At 37.0% G+C, this 16,893-nt stretch overlaps 1 long non-coding RNA gene across 1 annotated transcript in view; it reads left to right on the top strand.

Annotated features, from left to right (window-relative positions):
- The window catches only part of LOC143676264 (uncharacterized), a 145,434-nt gene that overhangs the window by 38,305 nt on the left and 90,236 nt on the right, over positions 1 to 16,893 (top strand). Inside the window, exon 4 of the long non-coding RNA XR_013171961.1 lies at positions 9,532 to 9,613. This is a non-coding gene — a long non-coding RNA (uncharacterized LOC143676264). The remainder of the gene's footprint in view (positions 1 to 9,531; positions 9,614 to 16,893) is intronic.

Below are 16,893 nucleotides of genomic sequence, written 5' to 3'. Positions count from 1 at the left end.
CAGCATATAGCTGGGCTATATTTCTTAATCCATTCTGCCAATCTGTATTTTTCAATTGATAAGTTTAGTTCGTTAACATTCAAATATTACTGTAGAGGCATTTCTTGAATCCACCATCTTGTCCTCTGGATTTTATTTGTCAGATCTATATATTCTTTTTCCTCTTTCTCTTTTTCTCCTTTAAATGACCTTTACCGGTAGTCTTCAATTCTGTGCCTTCCTCCAGGCCTCCCTCTTATGTCATTTTTTTTCCCAGCCAGCAGAACTCCCTTTAGTATTTCTTGTAGAGTTGGTCTCTTTAACATAGTCTCTCAGTCTTCATTTGTCTGTGAAAATTTTATTCTCTCCCTCAGTTTTGAAGGACAATTTGGTTGGGTACAGAATTCTTGGCTGAAAGGTTTTCTCTTTCAGGATCTTAAATGTATCATACCACTGCCTTCTCATCTCCATAATGGCCAGTTGAGTAGTCTGAACTCAGTCTTATATGGTTTCCCTTTTACTTAGTTGTTTATTTTTGCCACTTTCAGGATTTTTTCTTCTCTTCAACATTTGACAGACGAATTAGTATGTGTCTAAGGGTAGGCCTATTTGGACTTATTATTCTATTTGGAGTTTGTTGGGCTTTTTTGATTTGCATATTTATGTCTTTTATAAAGATTGAGATGCTTTCCCTCATTATATCCTCCACTAATCTTCCCAGACCTTTATTCTTCTCTTCTCCTTCTGGGATACCAATAATTCTTATATTTGTGTGCTTTGTTATTGTTTATTTTTTTCTGTTCTTTTTTAATTAAAAATTTTTTTTAAAACATAATAACATACAAACACGAACATTCTTACCCTATGCTCATTCCAGTCTTAGTATATAGTCAATAACTCACAATATAATCACATAGTTGTATATTCATCACCATGATCATTTCTTAGAATATTTGCATCAATTCAGAAAAAGGAATAAAAAGATAAAAGAAAAAAAACCCATACATACCATAACCGTTACTCCTCCTTCTCATTGACTGCTCATATTTCCATCTACCCAATATGTTTTAGCCTTCGTTTCCCCTGTTTTTTTTCTATACCCCTCACCACTCCCTTTCATTGATCACTAGCATTTCAATCTACTGATTTTTTTTTAACATTTGTTCCCCCTATTACTTATTTATTTTTAATTCATATGTTTTACTCATCTTTCCATACCATAGATAAAAGGAACATCAGACACAAGGTTTACACAATCAAACAATCACATTGCAAAAGCTATATCATTATGCAATCACCTTAAGAAGCATGGCTATTGGAACACAGTTCTACATTTTCAGGCATTTCCCTCCAGCCTCTCCAATATACCTTAACTAAAAAGGTGATATCTATATAATGCATTAAGAATAACCTTTAGGATAACCTCTTGACTCTGTTTGAGCTCTCTCAGCCACTAACACCTTATTTTGTCTCATTTCTCTCTTCCCCATTTTGGTCGAGAAGGTTTTCTAAATCCCTTGACGCTGAGTCCAACTCATTCTAGGATTTCTGTCTTACATTGCCAGGAAGGTCCATACCTCTGGGAATCATGTCCCACATAGAGAGGGGGAGGACAGTGAGTTTGCTTGTCATCTTGGCTGAGAGAGAGAGGCCACATCTGAGCAACAAAAGAGGTTCTCTAGGAGTGACTGTTAGGCCTAATTTTAAGTAGGCTTATCCTATCCTGTGTGCTTTGTTTTGTCCATCATTTCCCTGAGATCCAATTAAATTTTTTTTCCTTCTTTGTTGTCATTTGCTCTTTTGTGGTTCAAAATCAGTTGTCCTTTACTCTAGTTTGCTTATTCTTTCTTCTGCCTTTTCAATAATGCTGTTGTATGTATCTAACATTTTTTATTTGGTCTACAGCATCTTTAATCTCTGTGATGGCTGCAATTTTTCTATTTATTCTTTCAATTTCCCCTTTATCATCTTCTAGGGTCTTCTTGATTTCCTTTATGTCATTAGCCATCCTATTGATTTTATTTAGTAGAGTTAAATGGACTTCTTTGATTAATTGTTCCATAGTGTATGTCTCCAGTATTTTAATTTGGTCATTAGACTGGGCTATATCTGTCGGCATGGTTAATGATCTTCTGTTGTCTTCATGGCATGTAAATATCTTGATTGGTTTACTTTGGAAGTTGACTTCCTTCAGTAGTCTAAAGCTTTGTATTTGCAGGATGGATGTGGAGTAGGATATGGAACATGGGGAAGGGCACAACAGTGTGGTGATGGGCTGTGTTGCAGTTAAATACATAGGTCGAAGATGCTATGCTGGTTCCTGTGAGCATGAGGTGTGTGTCCTGGGATTGTGCATTGCAATGTGGGGGCTCATGGGGGTGAGGGGCATCCCAGTCAGGCCATGGAGCATAGGAGCAGGATGCCGCATGAGGGACATAGAGGTAGAGCACAGCAGGAAGTGGATGGAGGACTGAGCGGATATGCTGTGACTGGTACATGGGCAGGATGCGAGTGGGTGCATGAAGCATGTGGGTTGTGGATGCAAGGTTTGGGGTACAGGGCACAGGGAGGACAGGGTACAGGTGCATTCTAGTACAGGGGGAGGGGCCCAGGGGACCTAGGATGCAGATGCGCAGGAGTTTAGGGGTGAGGCACAGGTTGCCTAGGTTGTAGGACATGTGTCAGGGGTGGGTGAAGATGGATGGGCAGGGCCCTGGTACATGTGTGCAACCTCGATGATCTGTGCCTCACCCCTAAACCCCTGTGCAGATGGGGTAGAGAGATCAAGAGGTCAGTGCACGGATATGTGGGTGCCTGGTGGGAAGGATGTGTCTGTGCCAGTGCATGGGTCTAGGGTTTGGGGCCTGATGTGTACAGGTCTGGGTGGCAGGGCCCTGGTATCTATGTGTGTGGAGCTCAGGGACAGCAGGGCAGGATTGTGCCTGCATGGGCTGGGGACAGTTGTGGCCCAGATGTGCAGGTCAATGCTTGCCCAGAGTTGAGGGGGTGTGGCATGAATGGGTATGTGCACATGCCCCTGTCTGGGGGATAGAAGTTGCTGTGTATGTGCACAGAGCTCAGGGGGACTGAGTGGGTTTAAGTGACCATGTGGGTGGGTGCATTGTGGCCAGGTATGAAGGTGAGTGCCTGCAGCCCAGATGCACAGATGATTGCCTTTATGGCTGGGGCAGGAGAGGTGGGGGTTGCAGGTCTGGACGTGCGTGCATGGGTCTTGAGAGGGGCAGGGCACATCTGTGTGCTTGTGTGGGAGAGGTGGGTCAGGCTGGGACAGGATTGTGCTCATGCATAGTGCAGGGGTGTGGTTTAGGGATGTGTGGGGTGGGGGTTGGGGGATGCTTGCAGCATGGTGGGAGAGCGGGTGAAGGGGTTCATGTGCATGGGGTGTGGAGGTAGTTGTAGGTCACGGGGTGGGGTCAGTGTGCATGAGGGTAGCACTTTCAAGGAATGAGGGTTGGCTTACTTCTTTGTACTCGTCTCCCTGACTGTGCACTCCTGAGGACTCTGGACATTTGGAAAGGGGTGCGTTAGGCTGTTTGCACCAGCTGGATGGCTCTGATTATCTGCATTACAGCTCTTCTGATTTTTCAACCAGGGCCTCCCTATGTGGTATAGAAGACCCTCCCGGGTCACTTATCCCCTAGAATTGCTCTCCAGGTCACTTCTCTAGCTGTTCCTTGGAGCAGGGGTGAACTCGACCTATCTTATTCTGCCATCTTCCCAGAACCCATCTTTGTTTATTTTTTCATGGTTCTTTTGGCTATCATAAGTTCCTTGCATTTCCATGTGAATTTTAGGAACAGTTTGTCAATTTCTGCAAAAAAGAAAATGGTACATGGGACTTGATGGGAATTGTATTGAATTTGTAGATTAATTTGGGGAATATTGCCATGTAACGATATTAAGTATTCTGATCCATGAACATAGGATGTCTTTCCATTTGTTTAGATCTTTTTAAATTTCTTTCAACAATGTTTTACATTTGTAGTATACACATTTTGCAATTCTTTTTTTACATTTATTCCTAAATATTTCATGATTTTTGATGTTGTTGAAAATGAAATAATTTTCTTCCTTTTGTTTCTGGATTTTTCGTTGCTGGTGCATAGAAACATTTTATATACTCATCTTGAATTTTGCAATATTGTTGAACTCATTATTCTAATTAATTGACTAATAATTTAGTCAATTAATTAGAATTTTCTAACAAACAAGTCAGGTTGTGCCCAATTAGAGATAGTTTTTCTCCTTATTTTCCAATCATGATGGCTTTTTATTTATTTTTCCTTTCTTAAGTCTCTGGCTAGGATCTCCAGTACAATGCTAAACTGAAGTCAAAAGTGAACATCCATTTTCCTGATGTTAGGGGGATGCTTTCAGTCTTCCACATTGAGTATGATGTTAGCCCTTTACAGATTTCATCAGTTTTTCTGCATAGAATATCTTGTTATTTGTTTAACTACTTTTCCAAACTGAGTATCATTTATTGATTTTCTTCCCTGATTGCAATTGCTAGAAATTCAAGTAAATTTCAGTAGAAGTGGTAAGAGCAGACATTCTTGTCTTTTGTTCCTGATCTTGACGGGGATGATACCATTGCATATTATGCTAGCTATATATTTTTTGTAACTGACCTTTTTTCAGGTAGAAGACTTAATTTTTCTGTTCTCAGTTTATTGGGTGTTTTGATCTTGTAAAATGTTGAAGTTTGTCAGATATGTTTCTGGTTTTTTTTTATATGCTAATGTGGTTTTTTGTTCTTTATGCTATCAATATGGTTTAGTACATTAATTGACAATTGGATTTCAAACCAAGTAGGATAAACTCTACTTGGTCATGGTGCATAATCCTTTTTATATGTTGCATTTGGTTTGCACATATTTTTTGTTTTACATCTATAATAATGCGATCTATTGGTCCATCTGGGTTTGGTAATAGGGTAACAGTGGCCTCAGGGAATGAATTCAGAAGAGTCCTCCTTTTTTATTTTTCAGAAGACTTTATGAAGGATTGGCATTAATTATTTAAATGTTTGTTAGAATTTACCAGTGGAGCCATCTGGACAAGGGAATTTCTTTGCAGGAAGTTTTTAAATAACTAATTCATATCTCAATTTACTATAGTTCTATTCAAATTTTCCATTTCTTGAGTTCATTTTGGCAATTTGTGTCTTTCTAGGAATAAATCTATTTCACATGTTATATAATTTTTGATGAAATATTGTTCATGGTATCCCTTATAATCCTTTTTTTATTTTTATAAGATCAGTAGAAATACCTTCTATTCCTGTTTTTAATAATTTGAGTCTCCCTTTTTTTTTCTTGGTCAGTCAGACAAAGATTGTTCAATTTTGTGGAACTTTTCATTGTAGAAATTTTTGGTTTTGTGGATTTTTCTATATAAAATATATATTCTCAAGAATTAAAAGATTATGTGAAGAAGATAAGACTTCATTATTATTTGCATGGATTACTAGACACTTTGGCCTTGCAAGCCCCTTCCTCCATTAAAAAATATTAAGATTCAGATTTTATGTCTGTGCTATAAGGAAAATATATTAATGCTCTATATTAAAAATTTTATTCAATCAAAATCCTTTTTAATCCATATTAAAAAAAACTAAAACATTTATCAGGGACCCTAAATGTCTTGTGAGTCCTAGGTGCTATGTCTGCTATACCTAATGGAGCATCTGGCATGGAGGAAGCAACAAGAACCAGCTAGATTTTCTAGATTATAAAATATTAAATTATAACAATTAAATCTTATTGGTGGTTTAATAACTAATTTACAATGAGGAAAGAATTATAGTAGCAAACTGAAAGATAAATTCTAAAAATTTCTATAGTACAGCCCAGAAAGGTGGGGGAGGGGGGAAGAATATGTAGGGATTTAAGAATAGAGGAAAGAATAAAAATAGCTAATAGATACTTAATCAAAGTTCCAAAAGGATAGACAAGAAAACATAGGAGGTGCATAATGGCTGGGAATTTTTTAATACTGATCAAAGAAACAAATCGCAATGAGTCCTTATGATCTATTAATAGTCCCCAATTAAGACAGATATTATCCTTTCAAAATAAATTTTAAGCAAACTTTACGAAAATAAAGTAGTAATTAAATAAAAACTGAAAGTAATAGATGTCTTTAGCATTCTCAGGGTCTTGAGTCAAAACCTAAATGGTTAGAACTAATAAATACATTAAGATAAACTGTTGATCAGTAAAATGAATAATCTGTTGAAGAATCAACATGGCATAGTTTGTTAGGTGATCTATGATGAATAATAACCAAGGGATGGACATAATCTAGGGAATACATACGATTGCTTTTACAGAAAGTCAGATGTACTGATTAACTGTGAACTGTTTCGCAGGAAAATTGAAGTAATTTAATTAACCGAGTTTTCCTAATTTTTTTTCTTTATCTATTGAGATTTCAGTATTTAATGTGGAACTGAATTGTGCTATTTTTCTTGGCAGAGAAAGTTTCATATAGTTTAATTTATTTTCTATTTTGAAACGTGCAAAATTCTGTTTTGCTTGTAATATTGTTTCAAATTTACCAAAACCCCTGGGAATAAAGTACCTGCCCTTTATTCTGGAATTGATATTTTGTTGTTTTTCTTAGCTGAGAAGATCTACTTTGCGCTTCGGCATTATTTATTCTTTTGTCAATGACTAAGTTCAAAAGAGACAAGTCGTCTTTCCTTTGATCATTTCTTTTAGAATGTGATTTAGCAATTTGTAAAAATTTAAATCGTAAAGAGACCTTAGAAATAATTAAGTTTACCTTCTCATTTTATGTCTGATAAATCTGAATGATGAGGCAACTTGTTCAAGGTCACATTCAGGGACAGATCCAAGCTTAAAAAATTCCCATTTTCAATCTAATAATATTCCTGCTTTATTCTTCTTTTTGGCAGGGCTTTACTTAGGCATCGATTACTTATTTTGTGCCTAGAGTTGTTCTGTATGGTATGAAAGGAGTCAAAGAAGAGATACATATACATGTAAATTACATATTCTCTTAGATACGAAATAGAGAAATCACCAAAAGCATTTTGTCAAGGAAATCCAGAGCAATGATCTCTAAGATAGACTCAAAAATCTATGCTTTAAAGTTAAATGGTTTGTGCTCAAAAGTATCTAGTACTGTTGGAATAAAGGACTTCAACTTTAACAAGTGTATTCAACTTTGTTTTGAACTTTGCTTTCTAAAGTTATCTGGAAATTGATTTCCTTTGACTTTGCCTGTAGGAAAAAGTCTTCTTCTCCTCCATAGAAAATAGTAGGCCTTCATTTTTTTCCTGTTCTTTAAGATGCAAATTTGACTATTATCCAATTATAGAAATCAATTTGCATTTCTCTCTCTCTTTCTCTGTGTAAATATATATAATTTAGTAGATAGTAATCTCTTATAAATCAAGGGAGATACCTAATATGGTCTTTTTATTTCTTCAAGGCTAGCATGAGTTTAAGCATACAGTATTTATCAGCTAAGCTTGAAATCAATAGAGCTCATTGTCCCTCATTCATAGAAAATTCTTACTTTTAAGCTATTTTTTTCTGAGTTTTTTTTATGTTCTCCATTTACCTTTTAAATTTGTCTCATTTTAAAGTGCCTTGTCCTTTCAATTCCAAGGTGACAAGTAATAACCTCCGAGAGGACATACATTCTGTTTTTCAGTGTTTTCCTCTGTGTAGCCCCAATGGATCTGTTTGTCCATCTATTCTGTTCTTCTACAGAAATTCACTGAATGCCCATTCTGTACTAGGCATGACACTTAGCACAAAGAACAAAATATGTAAAAGACAAAGAAGAGCTCTGTGCTCTTGGAGAAGAAAAGAAGAAGCAGGTGGCAGATAAAATGTTTCATCACTAATTTTGAAAGTTTTGGATTGGGTGTTGTGATGGAGAACAGAGGGAATGGAATGTGGCTATTTTTGAGGGATGGTCAGTAAAGACCTCTCTAGAGCAATGACAATCATCTTTTCCCAGAGCCTATGGTCAAAGAGACGTATGGGGAAGCTGCAATGCTGCTTCTCATCTAGTCGGAGAAGTCATACAGTGTTTGACTTCACAAAATTCTATTGGTCAAAACAGTCATAAACCAGCCCAGCTTCAAGATATTGGAGGAAAAGATTCCATCTATTAATGGTGGAATGCCTTGCATGTATGGGGATGGAAAGGACTGATAGCACTTGGCTTAGAAACTGTCTACCACATCCCCCTGAGTGCGTCCTGGATGGTATGGAAAAGAAGATGGCTGTTTCCCAAATTTCAACTACCAGTCAGGGATACTGACCAGATAAAATAAATAGTGGGTTGATGGTTAGAGCATATGTTCTAACACAATTTCTAAGGCTAATTCCCCCATTCACCCTAGAAGTGCCAAGAGTCTGATATACCTGCTTTTACCCTATTTTGGCCATGCCTTCTTTCATCTCTGTGCTAACACCTTGTATGAATGTGAACTGTAACATACTTACAACTCTTTCCTCATTTCTTGCTGATTGTTATTTCCTCACATCTATACTTTATTGTTGCTAATTCCATTTACTACAGAAATTCCCCCTGTCTACCAGAGAACAGTGGGCTTCAAGAGTATGTTTGGGGTGCCCATGGTGGTATATGAGCTCATGGTGATACAGGTACCTAAGGGTTGTGGGAAGACTTGGCATTAGTGTGGTTGCACCAAAAGTTTTAAGGCAATTTATTTCCAGATTCTCATCTTTCATAAATACTCTTTGCTAGAATTAATCTGTCTGAGAATGAGCCAACATTCACAATATTCTTTTTAAAAAATTACCAAAAAACCCATAAGTAAATGAGTAATTAAAACTCCTCACCAATGCCAATTATTACTGTGATGTTCTAAAATCCAACATGGGTTATAAAAATCTACCAGGGCATCAAACAAAGGAAAAAAAAAAGCAAAATATTAGCTTAAGTAAAGTATACTTTAATTTTTAATTTAGGTCACATAAATAGGTGAAGCTTACAGTTAGGGAAGTATTTTGGTCTATTTGTGGATACTCTGAATTAATACATCTGGGGAGCAGCACTGATTAGTAAAGCTGGTTCTTTGAAGTGTAGTTGGAATATTTTGAAAGATTGTCATCTTTTTTTCAAAGCTCTTTGTATAAAATACGAGTAAACCTTTTGCATAATTATTTTGCATATCATGGGATTAATTCAATATTATAGTTGAAATCCATTTTAGAAAGCTTATCATGGCAGATTTATCTATTTATATTCACATATATTATTTCATCTTATGCTAGTTTCTAATATAAATAAGATACATTAATTTCAGCTTATAATAAAAGTACTTACCTGTAAACTTAAAAATGTATGGAGAGCACATAGATTTATCAAAATTATTTTAGAGGTCATGTGAGCAAAATGAGTATGACCATGTCTGCTCTAGTATCACAGATTCCTTTCATTTTATTTAATTGACTTTGTTGAATTATTTGTTATTAGTTGACTTTACACCTACATCATTGCTACCATTCATTGTCTCAGGAGGTGATGTTTGTCTATCCCAGCTGTATCCTGAATATCTACCACGATGCTGACTTGTAACAGATGCTCCATGAATGCATGGGAGGTAAACATGAACGGGTGGATGGACAAATGAACAAAGAGGCAGATATATAGGACACAGTGGCATTTTCCTTACTTAAACTTCCATTGATTTTCACCTGGACCACACATTCTAGTATTTGTTCACACTTAAAGCATGTATAACGATGCTGTATTATCTACTTTGCAAAGTGTTAGAAACATCGTAGCTGAATACTGAACATGTTACAAGTTGGTTGTCCATGATTAGATTTTTTAATATACCTTTATTCAGATATAGTACATATGTTAGTAGGTGTCTTGGGTATGTACTTATGAGTGTAATTTTAAGGCCATATGGTATCACTATGTTTAACCATTTGAGGAACTGCCAAACTATCTTCCAAGGCAGCTGTACCATTTTGCATTCCTTTCAGCAAAATGTAAGGGTTCCATTTTCTCCACACCTTTGCCAACACTTATTATTGTCTCCCTTTTGGATTCTAGTCACTCTACTGGGTGTGAAATAGTATAATATTGTGTTCTCATTAGCTTTTCCATAATGACTGATTAGCATCTTTTCATGTGCTCATTGTCACTTTTCATAATTTCTTCGGGATATACCTATTAAAAGCCTTTGCCCATTTTTTTAAATTTGGGTTATTTATCTTTTTTATTATTGAGTTGTAAGAGATTATTTAAAAATTCTGGAAATGAGTCACTCATCAGGTATATGATTTGCAATTATTTTAGCCCATTCTGTGGGTTGTCATTTCACTTTCTTGTTAGTATAGTTTGCATCGCCATTTTAGTTCTATTTGATATGACCCAATTTATCCATTTTCCCTTATACTTTATAGGGAAAGTATAGAACTTTTTTTTATAGAACTTATACTTTTGGTGTCATATCTAAGAACACTATTTGATTTTTAATTATCATTGTTGAAAAGAAATATAAATTATTGTGATCTTAAGTCACTTGCTTTGTGTGCCTCCCTTTATTTACAATCCAAATAATAGACTTTATCCCACCTGAAGCTGAAAATGCCATAGTTATTCTCTAAAGCAAGTCCCCAAGATGCTGAACTCACTAGAAATCACTTTCCTACTTGTTCAGTTGAGACCGACAGAGACTTTGCAAAGGTTCTTTGCAAAAGGGAAAAAAAGAAGGCAGACAAGAAGAGATTTAAAAAAATAGGAAAAGATAAAATCTGAGAGTCTTGCTAAACAAAGAATACCCATTTTCAGGTCAAACTCATGGATGTTAAGGGGGTGCATGGGAAGTTCAGTGGTAGAATTCCTGCCTGCCATGCAGAAGACCCGGATTCAATTCCCGGCTTGTGCACTCCAAACCCCCCATCCCCAGGCCCCCAAAACAGAATTCAACAAATGATTCTGAAATAACAGGATACTTACATAGAAAATAAATGGAATTTGACCCCACCATATAGCCTACAAGACAAACAAACAAAACCCATGGATATTATAGAACATTGCATCTTTGGAAAGAGGAAATAAGACTTTTCTGGTGAAGGAGACCCCAGCTGTTCAGCCTTTGCTTTATTATCTTTGGGATGGGGTCAGAAATTACTGAAGGCATCCCAACCCCATGGTATAACAAAACAAAACAAAACAAAACAAAACAAACCATAGTATGTAAGGGAGTAAAATGAATTGTAATCATATGGTTCTGAAGAGCACTGCTTCTCAACCTTTAATGCATGAACTTGAAACCCTACATTCCTAATAAGCTTCAAGTGATGCTGATTTTGCCGTCCAGAACCAAACTTTGATTATCAAGACTCTAGAAGGTAAAAGGGCACAGAGAGTTAATTTCCTCTTTCAGAAGAAGAGAAAGTTTCATTTTCCACTTAGGTTCTGTTTTTTAAGATGATCCTTTTGCATATATTCAAATTTAAAGGTCAAATATGTTTTGCTTTTTTTTCCTCAGCAGCTGCATGGGAATTGCTCATCTTGCATTTCCTTTATGGGGTTTAATTACCTAAGTGGACCAAAACTCTTCAAAATAGCTTGAAGAAAATCCCTCCCAATAGCACCCAACACCCAGGTTTCAAACGGACTCTGATGAGGCAACTCTTTAAGGCAACCTTGGAATGTACCTCTAGTCCAGGGCAAGGATTGAGAGCCAAGAAACTGCATCCCTCCAGACAGAGACTCAGTTATGTGTGTGCCTCTGTGTGTGTGTGTGGGGGGGGGGGAGGTGGGGTGAGGGTGATTGAAGGCTGCCATAAACATACACACACACACACACACACACACATATATATATACACACACATACACACACACACACATGCATATATATACTAAAACTTCCTTCAGGGAGAAAGCTATCTTAAAATTAGCCACTAAAAGCATCTACAGGCCAGCCTAAGGACCAATTGTTAAGTCAAAATCTGTCCTTGGCAATTACTCAGGCAAGCAGTCTACCAAAGTATCTTGAATGTCTAAGATATTCTACTAAATCAAGTACTGGTGTCAGGAGCACAGAGGTGAACAAGTTCTTATTCTCAAAAGTACACAGCTTGTTGGGAAGACTGATAATTAAATAGACAAGAGCAACATAGTAATTAGCATGGTATGATGAGTTGGGCTCAGGTTGGAGAAATGTTCAGTTCAGACTTGTGATTGAAAAGCTCAGGAATGTCTTCGCAGAAGGTGTGGTAATTGAACTTGGCAACTCTTACAGGTTCCTTTTCCCTGCAAGTTCCATTCTGCTCCCGAAAAACTCTTGTGTCCGGAAATAAAAGGGAACTGAGGAAACTCCTTCAACTGGTATATTTATGATGCTTAGATTGGATAATGAATTTGCATTTCCAAAGATTTTCAACATTAGTGAGCTATTCGTAAAATTCAAGTATGAATTGATAATAATGAGATTTTTATTGTTAGGAAGGGAGAACATGTGGGGCTAGGAGGTGGGACATTTATCCTAGAACCCTTAAAAATCACACCACTGGGATGACTGTTGACATTTAGCACAAGCTGGAACAGACTGAAAGACTGAGCTCATTTAGCTGGATTGTCCTTGGAGAGAAACATTGTAAGAATGCTAACTGCCTGCTGCCCTGCCCTGCCACAAAAGAGCAATTTGTAGAAGTGACAGGTACTTTTGTCCTCTGAGAGAGAAAGGTAAGCCATGTATCACTCTCATGGACTCCCTGGCAAATGTCTGCATATGAAATTACACCCCTGGTGGAGACAAGTGAACCCTTGATCAGAAAGGTCAGGTCTGAGAGGCAGTGGAATCTAAAGGTGAAAGCATGTGGGAGCTTAAAGGGGCACCAAGTCATCAAATGCTTTTCTTCTTTAGCATGGAGAAGATAAATTTCTATGTAGCATCCCAGGGAGCAGTGTTTCTAGGCTTATGCATGAGTAAATGGTTGCAGTACTCCTTCTGATGCTGTGTTAGTAACTTTGGAGAGTGAAGCAGTCTCTCACTCAAGATTGGGCCAGTGAGGCAGCAGAGAAGGAAATATTGCTGGAATAGAGGGAATGTGGACTTCAGGCAGATAGATTGAGATTAGAAATCTGCTGCAGCCAATTACTAGCTGGGTAGCTTTTCATAATGACCTAATCAAGGCCTTCAGAGAAAAGGGTAAGTAATATTTGAATTTCAGATAAACAACAGTTAATCTTTTAAAATAAGTATGTCCCAAATATTGCATGGCACATAGCATCCTCCCCTCCCCCATTTTAAAATTTTCTGTCTGAAATTCAAATTTAACTGGATGTTCTGTATTTTTTCCTGCTAAGTATGGCAGCCTAATTCCTATCAGGGTGAGCTAGTTTAAGCTGAAGTAACTTCTTGAAAATCTAATGGCAAATTCTATTAAGCAATCAAATTCCATTAATCTGTTAGTGGTCTTGTAATGTAGTCTTCAGAGCAGCAGCATCAACATGGCCTGAAAACTTTAGAAATGCACATTCTTGAACCCTGTCCAGGCCTGCTAGAACAGAAACTTTGGGGATGGGTCCAGTGACTTCAGGTCATTCTGACAGAATAAATCTAAGAACCACTACACACATTGGCAAAATATCCATGGCCTCACCATAGGCTTGTCTGTGTCTTAGCATCCCACTACTGAGTATATACCAAGAGAAATGAGAGTATTTTTCCACCGAAAGACATGTATAGAACTTTCATGGTAGCTTTATGCATAATAGCCCAAAACTGGTATAACCCAAATATCCATCAACAGTAAAATAGATGGATTATGGTATTTACCATGTGAAGCAGTACACAGCATTAAAAAGAGCACAATCTGAGTGAATCTCACAGACATCACTTTGAGTGAAAAACAAAACACAGCAGAATATGTTCTGTATGATTTTATCTATATGACGTTCCAAGATCAGGTAAATCTATGTCAATAGAAACCAGAATAGTGGTTACTGGGGTGCAGGTGGGCAGTTGTACTGACTGGGAAATGACAAGAAGGAAACTGTATGTGCTGTCCATTTCTGAGTTTTATATCCAGTCCCGTTGTACAGTCTGTATCCCTTCAGCTCCAATTATCCCTCTCTCTCTTTTTTTTTTTAATTAACGGAAAAAAGAAATTACCCAACATTTAGAGATCATACCATTCTACATATGCAATCATTAATTCTTAACATCATCACATAGATGCATGATCATCATTTCTTAGTACATATGCATTGGTTTAGAAGAACTAGCAACATAACCGAAAAAGATATAGAATGTTAATATAGAGAAAAAAAATAAAAGTAATAATAGTAAAATCAAAACAAAACAAAACAAAAACCTATAGCTCAGATGCAGCTTCATTCGGTGTTTTAATATGATTACTTTACGATTAGGTATTATTGTGCTGTCCATTTTTGAGTTTTTGTATCTAGTCCTGTTACACCGTCTGTATCCCTTCAACTCCAATTGGCCATTATCTTACCCTGTTTCTACCTCCTGCTGGACTCTGTTATCAAGGACATATTCCAAATTTATTCTCGAATGTCTGTTCACATCAGTGGGACCATACAGTATTTGTCCTTTAGTTTTTGGCTAGACTCACTCAGCATAATGTTCTCTAGGTCCATCCATGTTATTACATGCTTCATAAGTTTATCCTATCTTAAAGCTGCATAGTATTCCATCGTATGTATATACCACAGTTTGTTTAGCCACTCTTCTGTTGATGGAGATTTCGGCTGTTTCCATCTCTTTGCAATTGTAAATAACGCTGCTATAAACATTGGTGTGCAAATGTCCGTTTGTGTCTTTGCCCTTAAGTCCTTTGAGTAGATTCCCAGCAATGGTATTGCTGGGTCGTATGGCAATTCTATATTCAGCTTTTTGAGGAACCGCCAAACTGCCTTCCACAGTGGTTGCACCATTTGACATTCCCACCAACAGTGGATAAGTGTGCCTCTTTCTCCGCATCCTCTCCAGCACTTGTCATTTTCTGTTTTGTTGATAATGGCCATTCTGGTGGGTGTGAGATGATATCTCATTGTGGTTTTGATTTGCATTTCTCTAATGGCCAGGGACATGAGCATCTCTTCATGTGCCTCTTGGCCATCCGTATTTCCTCTTCTGAGAGGTGTCTGTTCAAGTCTTTTTCCCATTTTGTAATTGGGTTGGCTGTCTTTTTGTTGTTGAGATGAACAATCTCTTTATAAATTCTGGATACTAGACCTTTATCTGATATATCATTTCCAAATATTGTCTCCCATTGTGAAGGCTGTCTTTCTACTTTCTTGATGAAGTTCTTTGATGCACAAAAGTGTTTAATTTTGAGGAGTTCCCATTTATTTATTCCTTCTTCAGTGCTCTTGCTTTAGGTTTAAGGTCCATAAAACCGCCTCCAGTTGTAAGATCCATAAGATATCTCCCAACATTTTCCTCTATCTGTTTTATGGTCTTAGACCTAATGTTTAGATCTTTGATCCATTTGGAGTTAACTTTTGTATAGGGTGTGAGAGATGGGTCTTCTTTCATTCTTTTGCATATGGATATCCAGTTCTCTAGGCACCATTTATTGAAGAGCTGCTCTGTCCCAGGTGAGTTGGCTTGACTGCCTTATCAAAGATCAAATGTCCATAGATGAGAGGGTCTATATCTGAGCACTCTATTCGATTCCATTGGTCGATATATCTATCTTTATGCCAATACCATGCTGTTTTGACCACTGTGGCTTCATAATATGCCTTAAAGTCAGGCAGCGCGAACCTCCAGCTTCGTTTTTTTTCCTCAAGATGTTTTAGCAATTCGGGCACCCTGCCCTTCCAGATAAATTTGCTTATTGGTTTTTTCTATTTCTGAAAAATAAGTTGTTGGGATTTTGATTGGTATTGCCTTGAATCTGTAAATCAATTTAGGTAGGATTGACATCTTAACTATATTTAGTCTTCCAATCCATGAACACGGTATGCCCTTCCATCTATTTAGTTCTTCTGTGATTTCTTTTAGCAGTTTTTTGTAGTTTTCTTTATATAGGTTTTTTGTCTCTTTAGTTAAATTTATTCCTAGGTATTTTATTCTTTTAGTTGCAATTGTAAATGGGATTCGTTTCTTGATTTCCCCCTCAGCTTGTTCATTACTAGTGTATAGAATTGCTACAGATTTTTGAATGTTGATCTTGTAACCTGCTACTTTGCTGTACTCATTTATTAGCTCTAGTTTTGTTGTGGATTTTTCCGGGTTTTCGACGTATAGTATCATATCGTCTGCAAACAGTGCTAGTTTTACTTCTTCCTTTCCAATTTTGATGCCTTGTATTTCTTTTTCTTGTCTAATGCTCTGCTAGAACCTCCAACACAATGTTGAATAATAGTGGTGATAGTGGACATCCTTGTCTTGTTCCTGATCTTAGGGGGAAAGTTTTCAATTTTTCCCCATTGAGGATGATATTGCTGTGGGTTTTTCATATATTCCCTCTATCATTTTAAGGAAGTTCCCTTGTATTCCTATCTTTTGAAGTGTTTTCAACAGGAAAGGATGTTGAATCTTGTCGAATGCCTTCTTTGCATCAATTGAGATGATCATGTGATTTTTCTGCTTTGATTTGTTGATATGGTGTATTACATTAATTGATTTTCTTATGTTGAACCATCCTTGCATACCTGGGATGAATCCTACTTGGTCATGATGTATAATTCTTTTCATGTGTTGCTGGATTCGATTTGCTAGAATTTTGTTGAGGATTTTTGCATCTATATTCATTAGAGAGATTGGTCTGTAGTTTTCTTTTTTTGTAATATCCTTGCCTGGTTTTGGTATGAGGTGATGTTGGCTTCATAGAATGAATTAGGCAGTTTTCCTCCACTTCGATTTTTTTGAAGAGTTTG

The sequence above is a fragment of the Tamandua tetradactyla genome, chromosome 3, assembly GCF_023851605.1.
Source record: "Tamandua tetradactyla isolate mTamTet1 chromosome 3, mTamTet1.pri, whole genome shotgun sequence".
Taxonomy (NCBI): Eukaryota; Metazoa; Chordata; class Mammalia; order Pilosa; family Myrmecophagidae; genus Tamandua; species Tamandua tetradactyla.
This window is presented reverse-complemented; position numbering and strand designations above follow the sequence as displayed.